The 19,190-nt window shown below is 43.5% G+C and overlaps 1 protein-coding gene across 7 annotated transcripts in view; it reads right to left on the bottom strand.

Annotated features, from left to right (window-relative positions):
* Positions 1 to 19,190, bottom strand: part of DYNC1I1 (dynein cytoplasmic 1 intermediate chain 1) — a 268,510-nt gene that overhangs the window by 11,953 nt on the left and 237,367 nt on the right. The window lies entirely within an intron of this gene.

Genomic DNA, 19,190 nt, shown 5'->3' with positions numbered 1-19,190 from the left:
ATAATACATAAGATTGAGAGACAGCCCTACACAGATGGAGAAGCGAGTGGCAATAGCCTTGAGAAGCTTGCAACGCCAGACAGCTACCAGGTTACCAGTCGAGAATCCAATTTGGAAGTGAGCAAATCTACTGTTGGGGGCTGCAGTGATGCAAGTAACCAAAGCAATCGATTAAGCTTGCTGCTACGAAAGGTTGTGACTACTTGACGTGCAGGGTGATAGATGGATGGCTTTGCTGCAATATGAGATCCCTAACTGTAGGGGGGAACAATAGATGGAACCCATATCCCTATCTTAGGCCCCAGAAGCGCCAGGGACAACCCGATACATAAACCAACAAAGGAGGTACTTATATCAATGGGGATGATTTACTGCAAGCACATGGGGAATACCCAAGGGACATATTCAACCAACATCCACGTGAGAATGGCCATGGAAGGGTTTCATGACGCTTGCGTCTTTCAAGAAGCAACTACTCATGTTTTAAACAGGCGTGACAGCAAGGAATTACCTTCCCGAACCAGAAAATAAAAACCGTTGGGAGATGTTGAAATGCCTGTCATTTCCTGGGTGACCCAGCCATATCTTGATGCATGGCTCATGAAGCATACACAGCAGCCTGGACCGTGCGTCAGGAGCTGTTCAACATAACGGCCTGAGCAAGTGCAGGATGGATGTAGGGAATGTCATTTTGGCCGTATTTAAAAGGCGCTGAGCGAACTTAACTTACTCGCTCAGACCTCAGCCAAACCAATGTTCCCTTGTTATTGCTGCTGTGTTGTGTCCACAATCTCTGTCAGGAGTAAAGGGAGGAGACATTTTATGGCGGAATATTAGGGAGGCTTGAGGGCAAATCACCTGGCCGCTGAGTACGAGCAGCAGCGACACAGGGACATTAGAAAAGAGCACACACAGGAGGCTGGATGCACAATCAGAGAAAGCCTTGAAACGTGTTTTCAAAGCACGGGCCAGGTACGGTAAAAATGTGACATGCATGTGTTTGTTTCCCCTTTGATGAAACCCTCCCCCCTTGATTGTCTTTGTGTCTATAAGCAAACCCACCCTTTCCCACTATTTACTTACAGCTTAGCTGAAGGAAATAAAGTTTTTAGTATTGTTTTAAATCATGTATTCTTTTCTTATAAAGTCATTCCCTGTAGCAAACCCACCCTCTCCCCTTGGATGTATATTCTTCTTATTAAAGTAAATTATAAAAAGAAGGCAGAGAAAATTATCAAGGATATCCCTGCACTGCTGTTGCTTTGGAGAAGGAATAGGAGGGAAGGAAAAGGCCATTAAGTCATTCAAGAGTAATTGACAGCATTTCTTAGGACCTGTACAGGGGTGGAGTGGAGCGGGGTTGCAGGACTTCCCAGCGTTTCATTACACATACTGGGATGGGGGGATAATGGAAAAGTGGGCGAGCTTTGAGGGTGGTTGAAATATGGGCATGCAGCGAGACTCTTGTAAGCCCGCTGCCTCTTCACTGAAGATCCAACCATACTGTTGGAGCGCTGTCAGGATTTGAGCAAATGACAGCGCTGAGCGATAGCATCCGCCACCCCTTGATCTTTCACTGCTACACCTATCAATCTCGAGCGTCTCTCCTATTTCTCCCCTTCCTTGGATCTTTCCATGTTACTTTGCTAGCACTCCTTCCACTCATTCTTGGATGAGCTCTGTAATTGCATGTTACCTTCCATGAATTTCATTAGAACATTACATTCTCGTGTTCTTCTTCCTCCTCGCCTTAATTCTTAGAGCTAGACCATTCGGAGATGGCGTAGGGAGGCGACAAATGTGCAGCTGGCATAGGAGAGGAAAGGAGGGAGAGAAGTATGTAAAGATACAATTTTTACAGAACAAATAGCTTGTACTCTTTCACGTGAATACACTATCACCTTAATGCACATAGTGAATTTCACTACAAGGTCAGGCATTTTTGCGATCGTTTAATATGGAGCCACTGTAGGGCTCTGGTGTTGCAGATCTCACGACGACAAGGTCAGGCATCCAAATTAAGCTTCCATAGCGGCCAGGTAAGGCTGTTCTGTTTGAATAATCTCGCGTCATCTATACACAGTGATCTATGATGGCTTGTTCTTAGAGGAAACCAGCAAACCCCAAACCCCCCTATTTTCCTCCTTTCCCCCACCGCATGCTGTGTCTATCATGTAAGAATCAGTGTATGAATCGTGGCTGGTAACCTGGTAGATTACCTGCTCTCCAAACAGCTGAGAAAACTCAGCGACTATCATTCCTCCCCTCCCACCCGCTTTGCTTTGAGCAAGGAAGGATTACGGACTGTACCCAGTAGGAAAATACGCCATTGATCTGCCCCCTAATTAAGTCCTGAATTTCAACAGCTTTACAATGAATGTTTAACTTCTCACTGAAGAGATAACCACCGACGGTGCAGACGCGTTTCTGGAATGCCAGCGGTACCATGGGCCTAACGCGGCTAGTGGCTATTGTGAAGCTATGAATTAACCGAATTAACTTGCTACAATGCCTGGCTGTGGAAAGTGTCATTACAATGGGGGACCAAATAGGCTTGCTTGCCCCAGAGGAAATGTTCTAGCAAAGCTTTAATTGAGTACCTCCAAAGAAGCGGATTCATAGATTAATTTCAAGGTACAATACCAGAGTCGCTTCCATTGGCAGATTCACGTCTGGGCTTGATGGCTTGGGAGGGCTGGAGACAGTAAATTACTGGGGTCACAAAAAGTCTGGCTGTTTGGAGCTAACGGAATGTGTGTGCTCTCAGAAAGCTCTTCCTCCTACTTCCTCATATCCTCCTCATCTTCACCCTCCGCAGGATCCTCAGCCACGGTTTGATAATTAACAACCCCGACCTACGAATCCAACGGCCAGGGGTGGAGGTACTGGTTGTGCAGCCCCCTTAAAATTTGCAATGCAGTCAGCATAGAAGCGGCATAGTGTTTCGGCCCTGACCCAAGACCTTCCGTTTGCTTCTCTGGTTTTCTGTATATGCCTGTCTGAAGCTCCTTAACTTTTATCTGCACGCACTGAATCCACTGGCTGTAGGCCTTTTCCCAGTCATAGACTTTGAAATTCTTTGCAAATATTTTTTTTCGTTTTCGTTTCTTTCGACAATGAGAGTAAAATCTGTTAGCACTTAGATCCTTCCAATATAGCGATCAGATCCAAGTACCTCTTCTGCTGTCAGAGAGCGAGTTGCATCTTTTGTCAATTTCAGGAGACGTGCATTGTTAACCTGTGCTGATGAGCTCTTGCATGAGTCACCTTGCTTGAATCAGAAGCTACCAACGGATGGAAAAAATCCAAACAGGAAATTTGAAATTCAAAGTAATCGCAGGGCTTTTTCCTGTTTACCTGGCCAGAATGCCTCGAGTTCTAAGATTGCTTGTCACAGAAAGCGCGTCAGTGGTGCACTGGTGGATAATCTCCGGAGGCCATAACGTCGAAATTTTCCTCCACACTAACACTATTCCGAAGTAATGCAATATCATCTCTCTCTATTTTTTTATTTATGGCGTTTCAGGGCAGGGGAAAGCATGTCACAAAGTTCAAAGAAAGTGCTCTTACGCATGCGAAAGTTTGGCAGCCACTGGGAATTCGTCCCACACCTGCAAAACTCTACAGTCCCACCAGTCTGTGCTTGTTTCCCGCGCCCAAAATCGGCGTTCAATGGGTAGAACCTGCCCATTACAGCAGTAGCTCCAAAACGCAGGGCGCCGCGGTTTAGGGAGAATTCAGTGTCCATGTCCTCATCGCTCTCGTCGCCGCTACCGTAGCTGCCTCCTCCTCTCTCCTGCCCTTTGCAGTCATGGTTCAGCATAGACAGCACGAGAAGTGCGCGAGGTGTTGACAACGTTCACGATAGCGTTACTGATCTAGCAGGGTCCATGCTTGCTGTGCTATGGCATTTGCTCAGTTCACCCAGGGAAAAAGGCGCGAAATGGTTGTCTGCTGCTTTCACAAAGGGAGGGGTGAGGCTGTACCAGAACCACCGCGACATGATTTCTGCCCCATCAGACACTGGCCTACTGGGCTCTCAACCCAGAATTCCAAGGGGCGGGGGAGACTGAGGGAACTATGGGATAGCTACGGAACGGCTACCCACAGTGCACCGCTCCAGAAATCGACGCTAGCCTTGGACCATGGACGCACACCATCGAATTAACGTGCCTAGTGTGGACGCGCACACTCAACTTTATAATATCAGTTTTAATAAACCGATTTTAGCTAATTCGATATTTTCCCGTAGTGTAGACGTGGCCTGAGAGACTATATTGGGCTAGAGGGACCTCAGTCTCAACCAGAATGACAATTCCTATATTCCTGACTGACACACGGAGATGTTAAGAGCAAAAGTCTCCATGAACTTTGTGTACCCAATTTGACATGCCCAGCACCTGCTTTTTCAGAGTACTTAGCACTACATAGCACTTTCTATGTTCAAAGCACAGCTCCCACTGACTTCAGCTGCAGTTGTGAGCAGAGGCGGATGAAGATTTATTGGGGCCCTAGGCACAAAGAACATTTGGTCCTCCCATACCACGAGGGCCCAGGGTGCTGGAATCACAAGGGCCAGACCCACCCACTTTGTTACATGGGCATAGCAACAGGGGCTACACTTTGCAATGGGCTGATCAGCTCCCATGCTGTGAAGTGCAGCCCCTGCTAGTGGTGCCAGCCTCTTCCTAGCGAGGGGCTGAAGTGGGCCCCCTTCCCCTGCTCCTCCTCTTCCCCACAAGGCCCCATCCCCTCACCAGGCCAGAAGCCAGAGCCGGGCAGTGGTAAGGGCCACCCAGGGAGTGCCGGCCGCTGTGGGGAGCCCCAGACCCCCCACCTGCCTCCCCACTTCTACACAGGTTCTGGTGCTCCTGCAAGGACCCCCAACTTGGCTGTGGGCCCGTGCATTAATCCACCACTGGCTTTGAGCACTCAGGACTTCTGCAAATCAGACACTAGGGTCTCAAATCAGGCACCCTGAAAATAAGGGGCACACAATTAGTGACCACCTGTGAAAAGTTTGGTTTAAATGACTTGCCTAGCTTCAGACTGGAATGATGCCACAGAAGCAGGGCTGGAACAAAGTTCTCTATGACAGTATTCAAACGTCTTAACCATGAGCCCATCCTCTCTTCTTGGGCAGCTTCTTGCCTCATTCACTGCAAACCTGCAAACTTCTGCAACAACAGAGGCAGGGAGTCCTACAGAAAATAGCCTGCATCACTACACGACCCTGATTCCACCTCAGCCCACATCCCACAGGAGTCCTGGGAAGAAACAGTATGGGATCATGTTGTCATAAACAGATAGCTAAGGGTTAATGTCTCTTTCACCTGTAAAGGGTTAACAAACAGTGACCTGCAACACCTGACCAGAGGACCAATTAGAGGACAAGATACTTTCAAATCTGGGTGGAGGGAAGCTTGAGTGTGTCTTTTGTTCTGTCTGCTGTTCTCTCTGGTTTCTGAGAGTGACCACACGTACCTACAGGCTCTCTAATCTTCTATTCCAATTTTGTAAGTACAAAGGTAGAAAGGCGGTTATAGTCCTTTTAATTGTTTTTCTTTATTTGCAAATGTGTAGTTTGCTGGAAGTATTTTAAATTGTATTTCTGTTGGAGGAAGCTTTTTCTCCAGTTTCTATAAACTGAAAGACCCTGTAATATTACATCTTGAAATTACAGAGATTTCTTACTATTTCTTTCTTTTATTAAAAACTTTTCTTGTAAAAGACCTGATTAATTTTTTCCCCTTGTTAAGGCAAAGGAAGGGAGTCTGCACTCACCAGGGAATTGGTGGGAAAAAGGAAAAGGGGGGAGGAAAAACCTGCTCTCTGTGTTTATCTCTGTCTCTCTCTCCAGGAGAGAGGAGGGGGGGGGGAAGGTAAATGTCCTCTTTGCTTTAGATTCACGGAGCTTGAATCTGTATTGCCTCTGGGTGAGGGGAAAAAAGGGGAGGGGGGAGGTGGACTTCCTCTGTGTGTTAAGATTCAAGGAGTTGAATCCCAGTGATCTTCCAGGGGAACCCAGGGAGGGAAAGCCTAGGAGAGGCACTAGTGAGGGAAAGAGCTTACTTTCCTTGTATTAAGATCCAGGGGGTCTGGGTCTTGGGGGTCCCCAGGGAAGGTTTTGGGAAGACCAGAGTTTATCAGGCACTCAAAGTCCTGATTGGTGGCAGCGTATCAGATCTAAGCTGGTAATTAAGCTTAGAGGAATTCATGCTAGTACCTCATTTTTTGGACTCTAAGGTTCAGACTGGGGAAAGATACTTTGACACATGTAATCAAATTTCAAGAGATTTTTTTCTAAAGGTGTGTTTTTCCACAAAAACAAAAAAAGGCACAGCCCTGACAAGCAGGGGTGGCTCCAGGCACCAGCACGCCAAGTGCATGCCTGGGGCAGCAAGCCACGGGGAACGCTCTGCTGGTCACCGCGAGGGCAGCAGGCAGGTTGCCTTCAGTGGAATGCCTGTGGAAGGTCCGCAGGTCCCGCAGCTTCGGCAGACCTCCCGCAGGCATGCCACCAAATCCGTGGGACCAGGGACCTCCCGCAGGCAAGCCACCAAAGGCAGCCTGCCTGCCGTGCTTGGGGCGGCAAAATACTTAGAGCCACCGCTGCTGACAAGTCAGCAATTTGCTAAATTGTCCCCTGCTAAATTGTCCTTGCTAAATTGGCCTCCCTTGTTGCATGGCTGTTCTAAAGCAGGGAGACACTCGAGCTTTTCAACAAAACAGTTGTGAGATTTTTTTTTTTTTTAACATGGGCAAAATGATGTTCTTTCCCCTAATCTCAAGCTTGGAAATGGCTGAACCATCTTTCTAAAAAAGTTCAGCCTGAAACAGATGCCAAACTGGAAAATTTCAGCCTGAATAATTGGTAAAGTTATAAGCAATTGAAAACTGGGAAGTGTCAGGCAACATTAACTATAGCCAGCACCACCAGCTGCACCTATAAGCATAGCTTTGGTTCAAAGTCTGCCACATACATTTATAAAGATCTTACAACCAGGGTCTCAAACAAATTAACTTCCAAGCTGTAGTTTAAAATGGAATCTCTTCTGTTATTTTTAAGTGACACAATGAACACACTGACATCTGCATTAGTTTTGCGCTGTGGAGAAAAGGGTTGAACAGCCACAAGGTAATAGGCCTATAGGTAGGAATGTTCCCTTGGGTCATTTTTTTTAAATCTCAGGCTTGCATTATAATCTCCTGATTTTTGAATTAATATGGACCTGAACAATCTCAATGAGGTCAGTGGGCCTAGTCACGTGGGTAAAGGACCAGGTGTGTTGTGCTTGCAGGAATGGGCTCCCAGCATGTGCATTGCTTGGTTTAATTTTGCAGGGAAAGGTTGTGCAAATTGCTGTCAGCATTTAACAGAAGGCAACCCCCTTACGGAGCCCACCAAGCATATGTGTAAAGGGGGCTATGACACGTGAAAGGTGGAGGATAAGGCTTGCAGGTCGACTCAAATGAAACTGTGGGGCTTTCGGCACCTATTTCTGGGCTATTTTCTCCGTACATGCACTTGCTTCCACTGAAATCTATGATGTCTTCAATGGGAGTGGGAGAAGGCTCAGTGTTTACTAGGCCTCTCCCCTCTAAACAGACACACATACGGCATCTAACATGAGGCTACTTTAATTAAGTTTAATGGCCAGTCACTAAATATGTGTGTAAGAGGGACATCATCACAGCTCTGCCACGCTCCACAGAAGCTACCCATGTTGCCTCCACTGTGGGGCTGTCCTGGGGAGCAAGGGTTTCCAAGTTAGTTATTATTCACAGTTTCTACAGCACTACAAATATATCAAGTGCTTCACAAACACAGTGAAACACACTCCCCTACCCCTAACATCATCTGTCTTCTATAAGATCCTCAGTTCCAGTTCAATTTCCATTTTTCAGTGTTGCCAATTGCTGCAATTTTAGTGCAAGACTCAGGATGTTTAGTGTTTTTTCTTAAAGTCCTAAATCTTGGAGTCATGTGACTCTCAGCAGTCATGTAAAGCTCATTAGGATCTCAGCATTTATTTTAAAAAGGGTGTTTCTAATTCTCAGGTTTGCAGAGAAAAGCTTGAAAAAGGTGAAACCAAAGGGCTCAAAACCAGAAACCAAATAAACCCCCACAGCTATTTTTTTAAAATCTCATGATTTTGGCTGACATGATTTTTGAATGCTTGGGGTCACCCATTCTGGAGATTCAACTCAATGGGCCATTGGGAATATAAATATCACCCTCTGTGCCAAGATGGACAGCTGTAATGGAAAAAAGATTTGCCTCTGGGGTTCTACTAGAGAAGAGCAGTTTGAAATTCAGGCCAAGGCCACCTAGAAAAAGAAACGAATTATGCATCTACTGGTTGGCCTGGCCCCATCCCACTCCAGGCCAGCGCAGTCCTTCCCTGCTGTCCAGCCTCCAGGCACATTAACTGTGAGTGTAATTAACCATTGGAACAACTCACCCAAAGGTTCTGGGGGATTCTCCATCACTAGTGATTTTTAAACCAAGACTGGATGTTTTTCTAATTGCTCCATCTTAAACAGGAATTATTTGGGAGTAGTTCTATGGCCTGCGTTATGCAAGCGGTCAGACTACAACTGTCCCGTATAGTCTATCAATCTATGGCTCAGTCTAGGGTTCCTAGCTGAACCGGGATTGTGGAGGCTTTTCCACTACTTCAGTGGACTCTCACCTGAAAGGGGCCTGCAAATGAGTTCTACTATCACAAACAAACCCAGCCTACTAAGAGTACAGTACTTTTGGTTTGCATGAGAACTGCTGCAATTACTTACATTTCATTTCTTTGAAAGCATCACCATGAAGTAGCTGATCTTTGTTTTAAAGACACATTGCTGTCCTTCAAAGTACACTATATAGACACCGAACACACACCAATACAATACAACTTGTGACACTGACAGGCCAAGTGCCAACTCAGGCCAAGGCCCTGGGCCTTACTGAACATTGACAAATGCATAGCTGGAAACCAGTCTGGCTCACCTGTGTGTTAGTACTGTTGAAATAAATATTAGAGTTATAAGAATATATTTAGTGTTCAGATTTTATAGGATGCTTGTTGGATGCTGCATGTATTAATCTTACTTATAATACCTGTATCACATGTTATAAGGTAATGTTTGCTCTGGAACTACAAAAAGGTTTGCCAAGTTTGTAATTTCCTCACAGACAGGGAGAAGCATTACCAAGTGTGAAGTGCTAGTTTACCACAAGAGGTGTTATATCCTCCCCAACAGAAGGTCTATGACATCAGACAAGCCATTCTGGACAACAGACTTTGTTGATTGCTCCCGAGCACACACCACCTAAAGAGGGTACGTGCACAAGCCCCTGTCTCATCTCAGCTTGAATTTTGGGAGGACAGAAAAATTCCTATTAAGGAGAAATTGGTGTCTTTACGCTGTTTGGACAAAGATTCCTAAACATAAGCAAGAGAACCCCATGCTGCTTGACTTGGGTTAGCCCTAAAGAGCATAAAAGCTTGCTTATTATGGAAGCTTCTATTACCTTTAGAATTCAAGATAATGCCTCATTTGTGTGTATACATTTACTTGCTTTGACCTTGTAAACAACTCTCATTTCTTTTTCTAATTACTAAACCTTTAGTGAGTTTGTTACAGGATTGGCTACATGTGTTGTCTTTGCTTTGAGATCTCAGTACAATTGACCTGAGGTAAGTGACTTGTCCTTTGGGATTGGGAGTAACCTCATTATTGTTGTGAGTTTTGGGGTAAGGAACCATTTATCATAAAGTCCAGCTTGCCTGCGTGGCAAGATAAACTGGAATCCCAAGGGGACTGTCTGTGACTCCGTGGTAAGACTGTTACAGTGCTTTAGGAGTTCACACTTGTTACTGGGTTCTTGACAGTCTGCCCTGAGGTTGGCACTCATGGTCGTGAGCCACTCCACAAAGCCTGACACAACCTATCTGACAGAAAAATTAAACTTCAGATGTGCAACCTTAGCTGCTGGGTAGTGTATATATTAAGGCCCCGAATGTCTCTGCACCCTCAGCTGTGATTTTTAAGCTAAATGGCTCTTTTTCTAAATCATGAATTCAATAGCTTTGTACTATTAAATGTAACATAATTTTGCAAACCATAACTAATTAAGTAATTAAGTAATTAACACCATAATTAAGGACTCCCTCAGAACCCAAATTGCTGTTGAACCCACAGAAGATTAATTATACAAACTAACTCTTCTATCAGAAGGTTTATCTCCATGAAGCATTTATCCCCACAATGAGAGTGCATGAATGCACTGCACACATACTAACACATATTTAAGTGAATTCAGCATGAAGTATTTTCCCATTGATATTCTGCATTATATACGAGCTATGCACATCTCCCATTCTTCTCGTAAGCATCGGTGGGTTTTCCTAGTGGAACAACACTATCTTAGGTTAAAACCTAACGTTTAAAATAGGGCTTATGCCTATACATTCACAATGGTTTTTACAATGGGGGAGAGGTAGAAACTTCCTGTGAATTTTTTTTATTCCTGTATACTAATTGATTATTTGAAGGTGCATGTTTTCACTGTCAGCATTCGGCTGCTCTGCTATATTTAATACAACTTAGTGCTGAGGGACTGGAAACTGGGCGAGGCTGCCATTGTACCTCCTTTACTCAGGAAAGCCTGGGTCTGCATTATTTTTTCCTCAAAGCCTCCCCACAGGATTTCAGGGCCACCACAGCTGGGGAGCCACAACTGGGGCCTGAGTTAGTACAGATACACAGAGCCTCCAGAGAAAGGGATGTGTCAGGTTTGTAGGCAGCCCCACTGCCTTTTCTGCAAGGGGGCAAATCTTCTCCCCTACCCTTCACCCCCAGGCTGGGTGATGTGGGAGGGTATCTGTGACCTTGCTCTTCCTCCTTCAGGTTTTACCATGGGGGACAGGATGACCCCCTCATCTATTCTCTCTTCTCCCACAGCATCTGAGCACCTACTAGCAGTGCAATAAGCTACATGATTAACATCTGTCACATGTGGTTTGTTCGCTCTCCCTCTCCACAGGGGAGGATCTGGGTCTTTGTGGGGAAAAGAGGAAACACGAGGCCGTTTTAAATGTGACACAATAACCAAAACACTTGGAGTTGAACCTTTTTTGCTTCTTTATCATACAGCAAAAGGACTAGGAGATGTCTTCTTGCTTCATTATAGAAATCCAAGTCTCATCTCCCCTGGCAAACTCTCTGGTGACCTAGTGAAATGCTACATTTAGAGAACTGGTGACAAGTTACATCATAAGAGATTGAAAGCTGAGCAACTGAGTCTCAAAGGGCTTTTAATCAGACTCTTAAAAACCTGGATTTTTGGTTGTTTTTGTTAATGCCTCTAACTCCAATACCTACCTAACATTTGAGAGAAAGCGGCAAAGAGTTCTGTGGCACTTTATAGACTAACAAACGTATTGGAGCACAATGCTTTGCAGATCGAGACTAACACAGCTACCCCTCTGATATTTGAGAGAAAGGATATCTTTCTTAGGGATTCCAACTCTCTTCCTGCCAGTTAGGCATAAAGCTCACCTAACACATTTCCTGAGACTCCCAAGGAGTCCTCCAGCGTAACCAGGCAAGGTAAGAATTACCATTCCTCATATTTATATGGTAAATAAGCAGAAAATTGTTAGAAATCTCCATGCAAACAGATTTCAAGTCTTTTTAAAGAAACAAAAACTGATATATTGGGTGCTGGAACAATTTGTACAATGGGGGTGGCTGAATGAGTCTCAGCAATCTATAAACCCTCTATATAATGGAAAACACTTTGAGCCGGGGGTGCGAGAGCAGCCCTAGTTCCAGCACCTATGCTGATATAAACACAATTCTGGGTTTTAAAAAAGCCTTTGGCAGATCACCTTGAAAACAATGGCTGCTGTTTGAAGCTTCTCAGAAGTTTAGAACACTAGGAGGAGTCTGCAATGCATGTGAGTCAGCAGGGCAGAGTGCGGATGAAGCAGTAAAAAGGACAAATCTGGAAGAGGAAGGAAAACACTGTCTAGTGGCTGGGGCACTGGCCTAGTACTGAGGGTATCTAGGTTCAGTTCCCAGTCAAGCTGTATATTTCTTGTGTGCCTTTGAGTCAGTCACTTAAGCTACCCTGTGCCTCAGTTTCCCATGTGTAAAATGAGCATATTTCCCTATTTCAAAGGGGTGTCTTAAGAACATAATCCACTAATGAGTGTGAGGCTCTCAGAAACTATGCAGATGAAGGAAAGAGAGAGATTGAAGGTACAAGATAAAACACATTCTTTTACCATTTAAGATGTGGACATTACTCCCATATATACCCGCACATAAGTATATTTGTGAACAGATACGGATAAGCCCGATTTGAAACTGGAAAACAGAATTAAATGTTAAGTTTTAACTTAATATAGTGTTATTTCGCCACTGGGGAAACGTACCAATGCATCCAAAGTAACCTAAGGTAATGAATATTGTAATGAGAAACACAAGTATTTAGGGTGATAATGACTGGACTCTGCACTACTTAGATCAGCTCACCCCCTATGGAGGCTACCAAAGCTTAAAGATTTTATCACTCTAGTAATCAGCAATGGGTAATGGCTTTCATAAAGCACGGTAATTAAACTGACTCATTTCCAACCAGCGCATTTTTTTCATTAGGGAGTTCTTATTTTAGCTACTTCAAAAATACCTTTGTGAACACTGGATATATCAGTCACTGGTGCAACTATTTCTATACAAAATACAAATGAGTAGGCATGGGATGGAAAGCTGGTCTCTCGCTTTTCATATAAAGCAAATGATCATTGCCTAAGTGCAAGCCATGTGAAAACCAGGCATTTGTTGTATCCTGTCTTTTCTTCCTCTGTGGGACTCCCCCGCCCCCATCCCTTTATTTTTACAACACTGGGGAAAAATTAAAATGGTTCTTCAGAATTTTCCCCAGCAGTCAAGTCTGGGTCATAGCTTGGGACTGAACTGGACTGATTTGTCTAGGTGAGCTGGTACTTTTTTTTTTTTCTGGTAGCTGCCTTCTTGAATTCCAGAATCTAAGATTTGCTTCATTTTTAAAATAATAAAAACTCTAGCCCTTACAGTGGCAAAGATACATTTCGGAATGTGAACCACATATCAAACCAATGCCACAATGTATACCTGAGTCTGAAGAAAACCTGAAACAACCATGCTGAAAGAGGTGAAGTGCTCCTTTTATCTCAATCAGAAGTTAATGCTGAAACATAACAAATATGATTTAAATATCACCACTGTTAATTATTTCACTGCTGATCAAAGCATGCAAGAAAGCAGTGAGATTATCTTTTTATGAAGATCTGCACAGTTTACTGTGAATGATTTCTCTTTTTGGTGTCTCCAGGGGGTGGAAGTTGGTTTGTGGGTGGAGTCTGGAGAATATCATGTCTTACTTTTCTCCAGTTGGATCCTGATTGCTACTGACCCTAACACTAACCTGTCTGATAACCCTGCCAAACAGATGGAACCACTGATATTTCCATTAGTTAATTAGTCTAATGAAACAAGTCATATGTGATAATCTGCCCCTCTAAATTACAACTTCAAACACTCTTTTAGATCATAATTTCTCTCCTCGTGTTGAAAATGCTTTTTCAAGTTCTATATTTTACTACTATCAACTAACAGATTATTGATTTGAAAGTTATATCTATTTCCCAGGGAGGGATAGCTCAGTGGTTTGAGCACTGGCCTGCTAAACCCAGGCTTCTGAGTTCAATCTCTGAGGGGGCCATTTAGGGATCTGGGGCAAAATCAGTACTTGGTCCTGCTAGTGAAGGCAAAGGACTAGACTTGATGATTTTTCAAGGTCCCTTCCAGTTCTATGAGATAGGTATATCTCCATATATTTGCCCCCCACCGCAAACAAAATCTGCCCCAAAAGGATTAATGGAAAAAAGGAATAATGGAAGGTAGAAGAGAAGCTGCTGCTTTCACAACTGGAGCTACAAACAACATTCTAACTCAGATAAGCAGCAAACATGACTGATAGAGAATATTTATGACAGCAGCATCTGTGTAACATCACTGGAGCATGCACAATGGAAGCAAGCTTTCTATAAAATATATCTAGTTAGGTCTATCAATCAATCATCAGGGCATGTGAATAAATCTACAGTCAGTGGTCCATGTTCTAAAATCATCTGTTACCCTGTAGAGCCCTTGCTACTGAGTAAAGACACCGTAAGACTACAGAAGCTAAATTGATTCACAGTACATTTTACATACAGTCTTTTTCAAAAATATATCTCAATTATAAGTCTTATGGAAGTGAACATTTCCAATCTAACAGAAACCAACACTCATTAAAATGATTGTTTATATTCTCTGTCTAAATTAAATATGTTTCAGATCCTGTCACACTGAAACAACCTGATTTTTTCCCCCTCAATTTTTTAAGCCATTAGCTACTGATCTGCAAGTTGTTCTCACAAACCACCACACCTGTGCACATATATATGGATTATTTAAGTCTATTCTCCCCTGGAAGCATGCGCATGACTCCCATTAATGCTAATGGACGTAAAACACAAGCACGGAGGAGAAAATAGACCTCTCACTGTGAAAATAAATGTGTTCGGTTTTTTCAGACACGATGCTGAAATCAAACAACTAAAAGTACGAACCGTAAAAGACAACATTATCTGGTTTAACTGAAAATATCCACACTATTTTTAACTCAGTGGTCATGGGCTCTGTCTCATTACCCATGTTTCTGCACTTGTGATGTCATAAAGATCATGGATTGATGACCTGTCAAAACAAAAGGGCCTTATCCTAAAGTCCTTACTCAGACAAAACATCCATGATCTCAAACGGAATTCTGACTGAGCAAGGAATGCAGGTTTGAGCCCTAAATCTGATGTTTGCAGACAGGCCACATGATGCTCTCTCTAAACACCGTATATTTTAATTAGAAATCACAGATGCAAATTCTACTGCTCTCTAGAGGAAAATAAAAACAGTGATGGAACTAACAAGATAAGAACCTCATCACTTTCATTTGATATCAAAATAGGTTTCCCGCTCTGTCCCAAGCTTGTCATGTTAGTTTTATGCCCCAGTTCATTTGTGTAGGAACAGTGGATTTTATTATTTTATGAAATATGATTTTAAACATTATTGTGTTTTTGGATGATGTTGTTCAACTCAATGTATCTTCTTTTTCCGATTCATAGATTCCAAGGCCAGAAGAGACATTGTGATCATCTAGTCTGACCTCGTGTATAACACAGGCCATACAACTTCCCCAAAATAATTCCTTGAGCAGATCTTTTAGAAAAAGATCTTGATTTAAAAATTTTCAGTGATAGCGAATCCACCAGGACCCTTGGTAAACTGGTCCAATGGTTAATCACTCTCACTGTTAAAAATGTACATCTTATTTCCAGCTTGAATTGGCCTAGCTTCAACTTCCAGCCACTGGATCGTGTCATGCCTTTCTATGCTAGACTGAAGAGGCTATGTATTAAATATTTCTATCCCATGTCTTATAGACCAATCTAGTCACCCCTGAATCTTCTTTTTGTTAATACAAATAGGTTGAGTTCCTTGAGCCTATCACTAATAAGGCAGGTTTTCTAATCCTTTAATCATTCTCGTGGCTCTTCTCTGAACCTTCTCCAATTTATTAACATCCTTCTTGAACTGTGGCCACAAGAAACCACCATTTAGAAACATTATGGCCAATCAAATGTGGTACAGTAACTCTTCACTTAACGTCGTAGTTATGTTCCTGAAAAATGCAACTTTAAGCGAAACGATGTTAAGCAAATCCAATTTCCCCATAAGAATTAATGTAAATAGGGGGGTCTAGGTTCCAGGGAATTTTTTTTTTTTGCCAGGGAAAAGGCACTATATACTTTTTACACAATTTTAAACAAGCAATTTTATACAGGTATTAAACAGGCTGGCAGCACCGCCATCAGCTCGCCTATACCTCTCCCCGCCAATGCCTCCTGCCCGCTGGCAGACCCCGCAGATCAGCACCTTCCCCCTGCTCCCCCTGCCTCCTGACTGCAGCAATCAGCCATCTTACAGCATTCAGGAAGCTGGGGGGAGGAGTGAGGACCCAGTGCATAGCCTACTTGCTCGCTCCCCTGCTTCCTGCCCGCGGCAATCAGCTGGCTTGCGGCGTTCAAGAGAAAGGGGAGGGAGGGGGAGACTGTGCACTGTGTCCTCGCTACTCTCCCCAGCCTCCTGAATGCTCCAAGACAGCTGACTGCTGCGGGCAGAAGGCAGAGGAGCAGGGGGATGGTGCTGATCCGCGGGGTCCACTGGCAGGTGGGAGGTGCTGGGGTGTGTGGGTGTTTGCCAGCCATGGACAAAGCAGGAGGCCAAACAACGTTATAGGGAGCATTGTTTAAATGAGCATGTTCTGTAATGGAGCAGGGATGTAAGATCAAAACAACGTTAAGCGAGGGGACATTAAGTGGGGAGTACCTGGAATGTAAAAAGAAGAATAGGGTAGGTTTTAAAGACTGGGAAAATATGAAAAATATGGTATCTGACTATTTTTGCTGAATATATGTAGGATCTCTGCAAAGGAGCCTGCTGCCTTCTGAGCGAAACTCTTCTACTTCAGAGCACAGTGTGCCCTGGCACTAATGGATGCGGATTATGACTCACTATAGTTATGGGTGAATTTTAAAGGGCCCATGGCCTGAAACAGAGCTGTTAGTAGAGAAATCTGGATATTTTGAGACATCAGCCACTGAAAAAGAAGAGAGGAGCCATGCGACAACCACTTGGACTGAGACAGTTTAAAAAGATGGGCAGGGACAGCAGATCCCAATAGGCCAAAGCACAAAGGGGGAGGCCCCTCTTGTCCATGATATGCTGAAGAAAAGAGGAAAGCTGCTGAGGAGCACTCCTGCAATGGAGATGATGCTCCAGATTAAGGGCCTGCTCCCATTCAAAGCAATAGCAAAGCTCCCATTGACTACACTGGTGCAGGACTCATCCCTAACAGAGACACTGAGATGCTCAGTGAGGAATAAATAGCTAGACAGCTTAGACGATCCATCCAGGCAGTGGGAAGCCATGAGGAGTTTAGATAAGAATTAGATAGTCCAGGAAGTATAGAATTAGTGGGTTCTAGTAAGATTGTCAGCTTTGCTTTCTAAACACCTTGCCCTTACGTTGGAGTTTAGTGACTCCTCCTCCCAGTTCAGGGTGTCACGAGGGGCATTTTTTCCCGTCTTGAGGTTATTCGCACTCCCATGCTCTGTGTGGCAGGGTGAGGAGAGATGAAGGGAAAGGAAAGGAGGGAACAGCTAGGAAAGGAGGGACAGGCAGTGAACTCCCAGCCTCAATGTGCTTTTGTCTTTCTTCAGCAGGCTTCATTTTACTTGGATAAGACAATCTGCCAGGAAGTCAGTGTCCACGGTTTGCTACAGTTTGCAGCACTGACAAGGCTACAGACGTGTCTTCCTGCATCAGGCCCTTATTAAGGACTTGATCCAACGATGTTGTTGACCTCAACAGGAGTTAGATCAGGCCCTAAGTGTACCTACATCTGAATTACTTTTAAGAGGGCTCTTTATGAACTGACGTGGGGGTGTAATAAGTTAAGCTGCTGTTATTCACTATCTTCAACTTCTGTTCTCAGGGCCACCAGTATGAATCCCTATTGATTTAAACTGGCACTCTGATTGCTGCGTGTGTCTGCATCTGACTTAGGCTAGCTCTAGTGACTCTTAGTAATGACAGAAGTTGCCCTGCTAGGGTATCACTAACCCCTTGAACCCTTTTTAAAAAACAGAAATGGGAATCAATGAGGCCGCAATCGTGAGGGGAGGGAGAGAGGAAGGGAGTGGGGGAAGAATCCTCGTTGTGCCTACATTTCCCCATATGTAAAATGAGGAAAATGATACTGAATGAAACAATGAATTCACACTACTGTGGCTCTTTTGGGTAATGTTGATGGCTAATTTGGCTCCTGCACCACTAAGGGTATCACTGGTCTTCATTATACAATACTGATCTGGTCTCTCAGAGCTGAATACTGATTACTCGTTTTTTGCAGGTAATATAAGTATGTCTTTATATTTCATGAGGAGTGTATCCCTGTGATTTATTTTGAAGGTAGGATTTTTCTGATTATGCAGGAAAAAAAGAGAAAAAAAAGTAAATATTACTCCCTTTGGATAAAGTCCATTTTCTCATGATTAATCTTGCAGGGAGAAACAACCTTATGAATGGATTGGTGTATGATAAGTCAAAAAGACATTTCTATAGCCTGTCTAGACTCTAGACAATAGACAAGACCAGACTATATTGTCATTGCAAATATTGCAATAGTCTGTCATATCACTTAGAAAGGAAAAAAACTCATCACCTCAGAGAAATAATACAAAAATAATAAATAAATAAAACAGCCTGCTCTGCCAGCACTGCAGTCAAAATTTAAGTATAATAACTTCAGACAATTTAGAAATTATATAGCAAGAAGTTTCAGCAGCCATTTGTGAGAAAAGGCATCTCCTGCAAAAGCATATGCAATCCAAAAATATGAGTCATGCTCAAGCAATTTTGCTCTGGGCCATAAAATCACTTTGTGTGAGTTACAGATAATACTCAATGTATTCTGTAATGTTTCCCTACTGTGTAGAGATAGATATCCCAGTATCCTCTCACAGATAATGATGAAAAACAAATTCTCTACATAAAGGCTGATTGCTCAGAGATTCACCCTTGACTATTCCAAAGAATTGTAATGCAGGCTGAACATTTCATACTGCATTCATCAACAAAGAGACAGGCACCATCCATGCACAACCTACTTCAGCTTAGTTTTTGTAGTATGTAGTAGGGGAAATTGAAAACAGCCTTAAAACATGGAATATTTATTCTGCTGCACCTCTACCTTGATATAATGCTGTCCTTGGGAGCCAAAAAATCTTACCGTGTTATAGGTGAAACCGTGTTATATTGAACTTGCTTTGATCCACCGGAATGCGCAACCCCGCCCCTCTGGAGCACAGCTTTACCACGTTATATCCAAATTCGACTTATATCAGGTGGCATTACATTGAGGTAGCAGTGTATTTCACACCACACATGCATCTGTTAACCCCCAAACCACCACATCTCAATTTTCTGTTGTTGGAGCCACTGTAAATATTCAGGCAATGGTATCAGGGATACTGACTGGT

The sequence above is a fragment of the Chelonoidis abingdonii genome, chromosome 2 (genome assembly GCF_003597395.2).
Source record: "Chelonoidis abingdonii isolate Lonesome George chromosome 2, CheloAbing_2.0, whole genome shotgun sequence".
In the NCBI taxonomy this organism is placed as follows: domain Eukaryota; kingdom Metazoa; phylum Chordata; order Testudines; family Testudinidae; genus Chelonoidis; species Chelonoidis abingdonii.
Note: the sequence above shows the minus strand (reverse complement) of the source record. Positions and strands in the feature narration are given on the sequence as shown.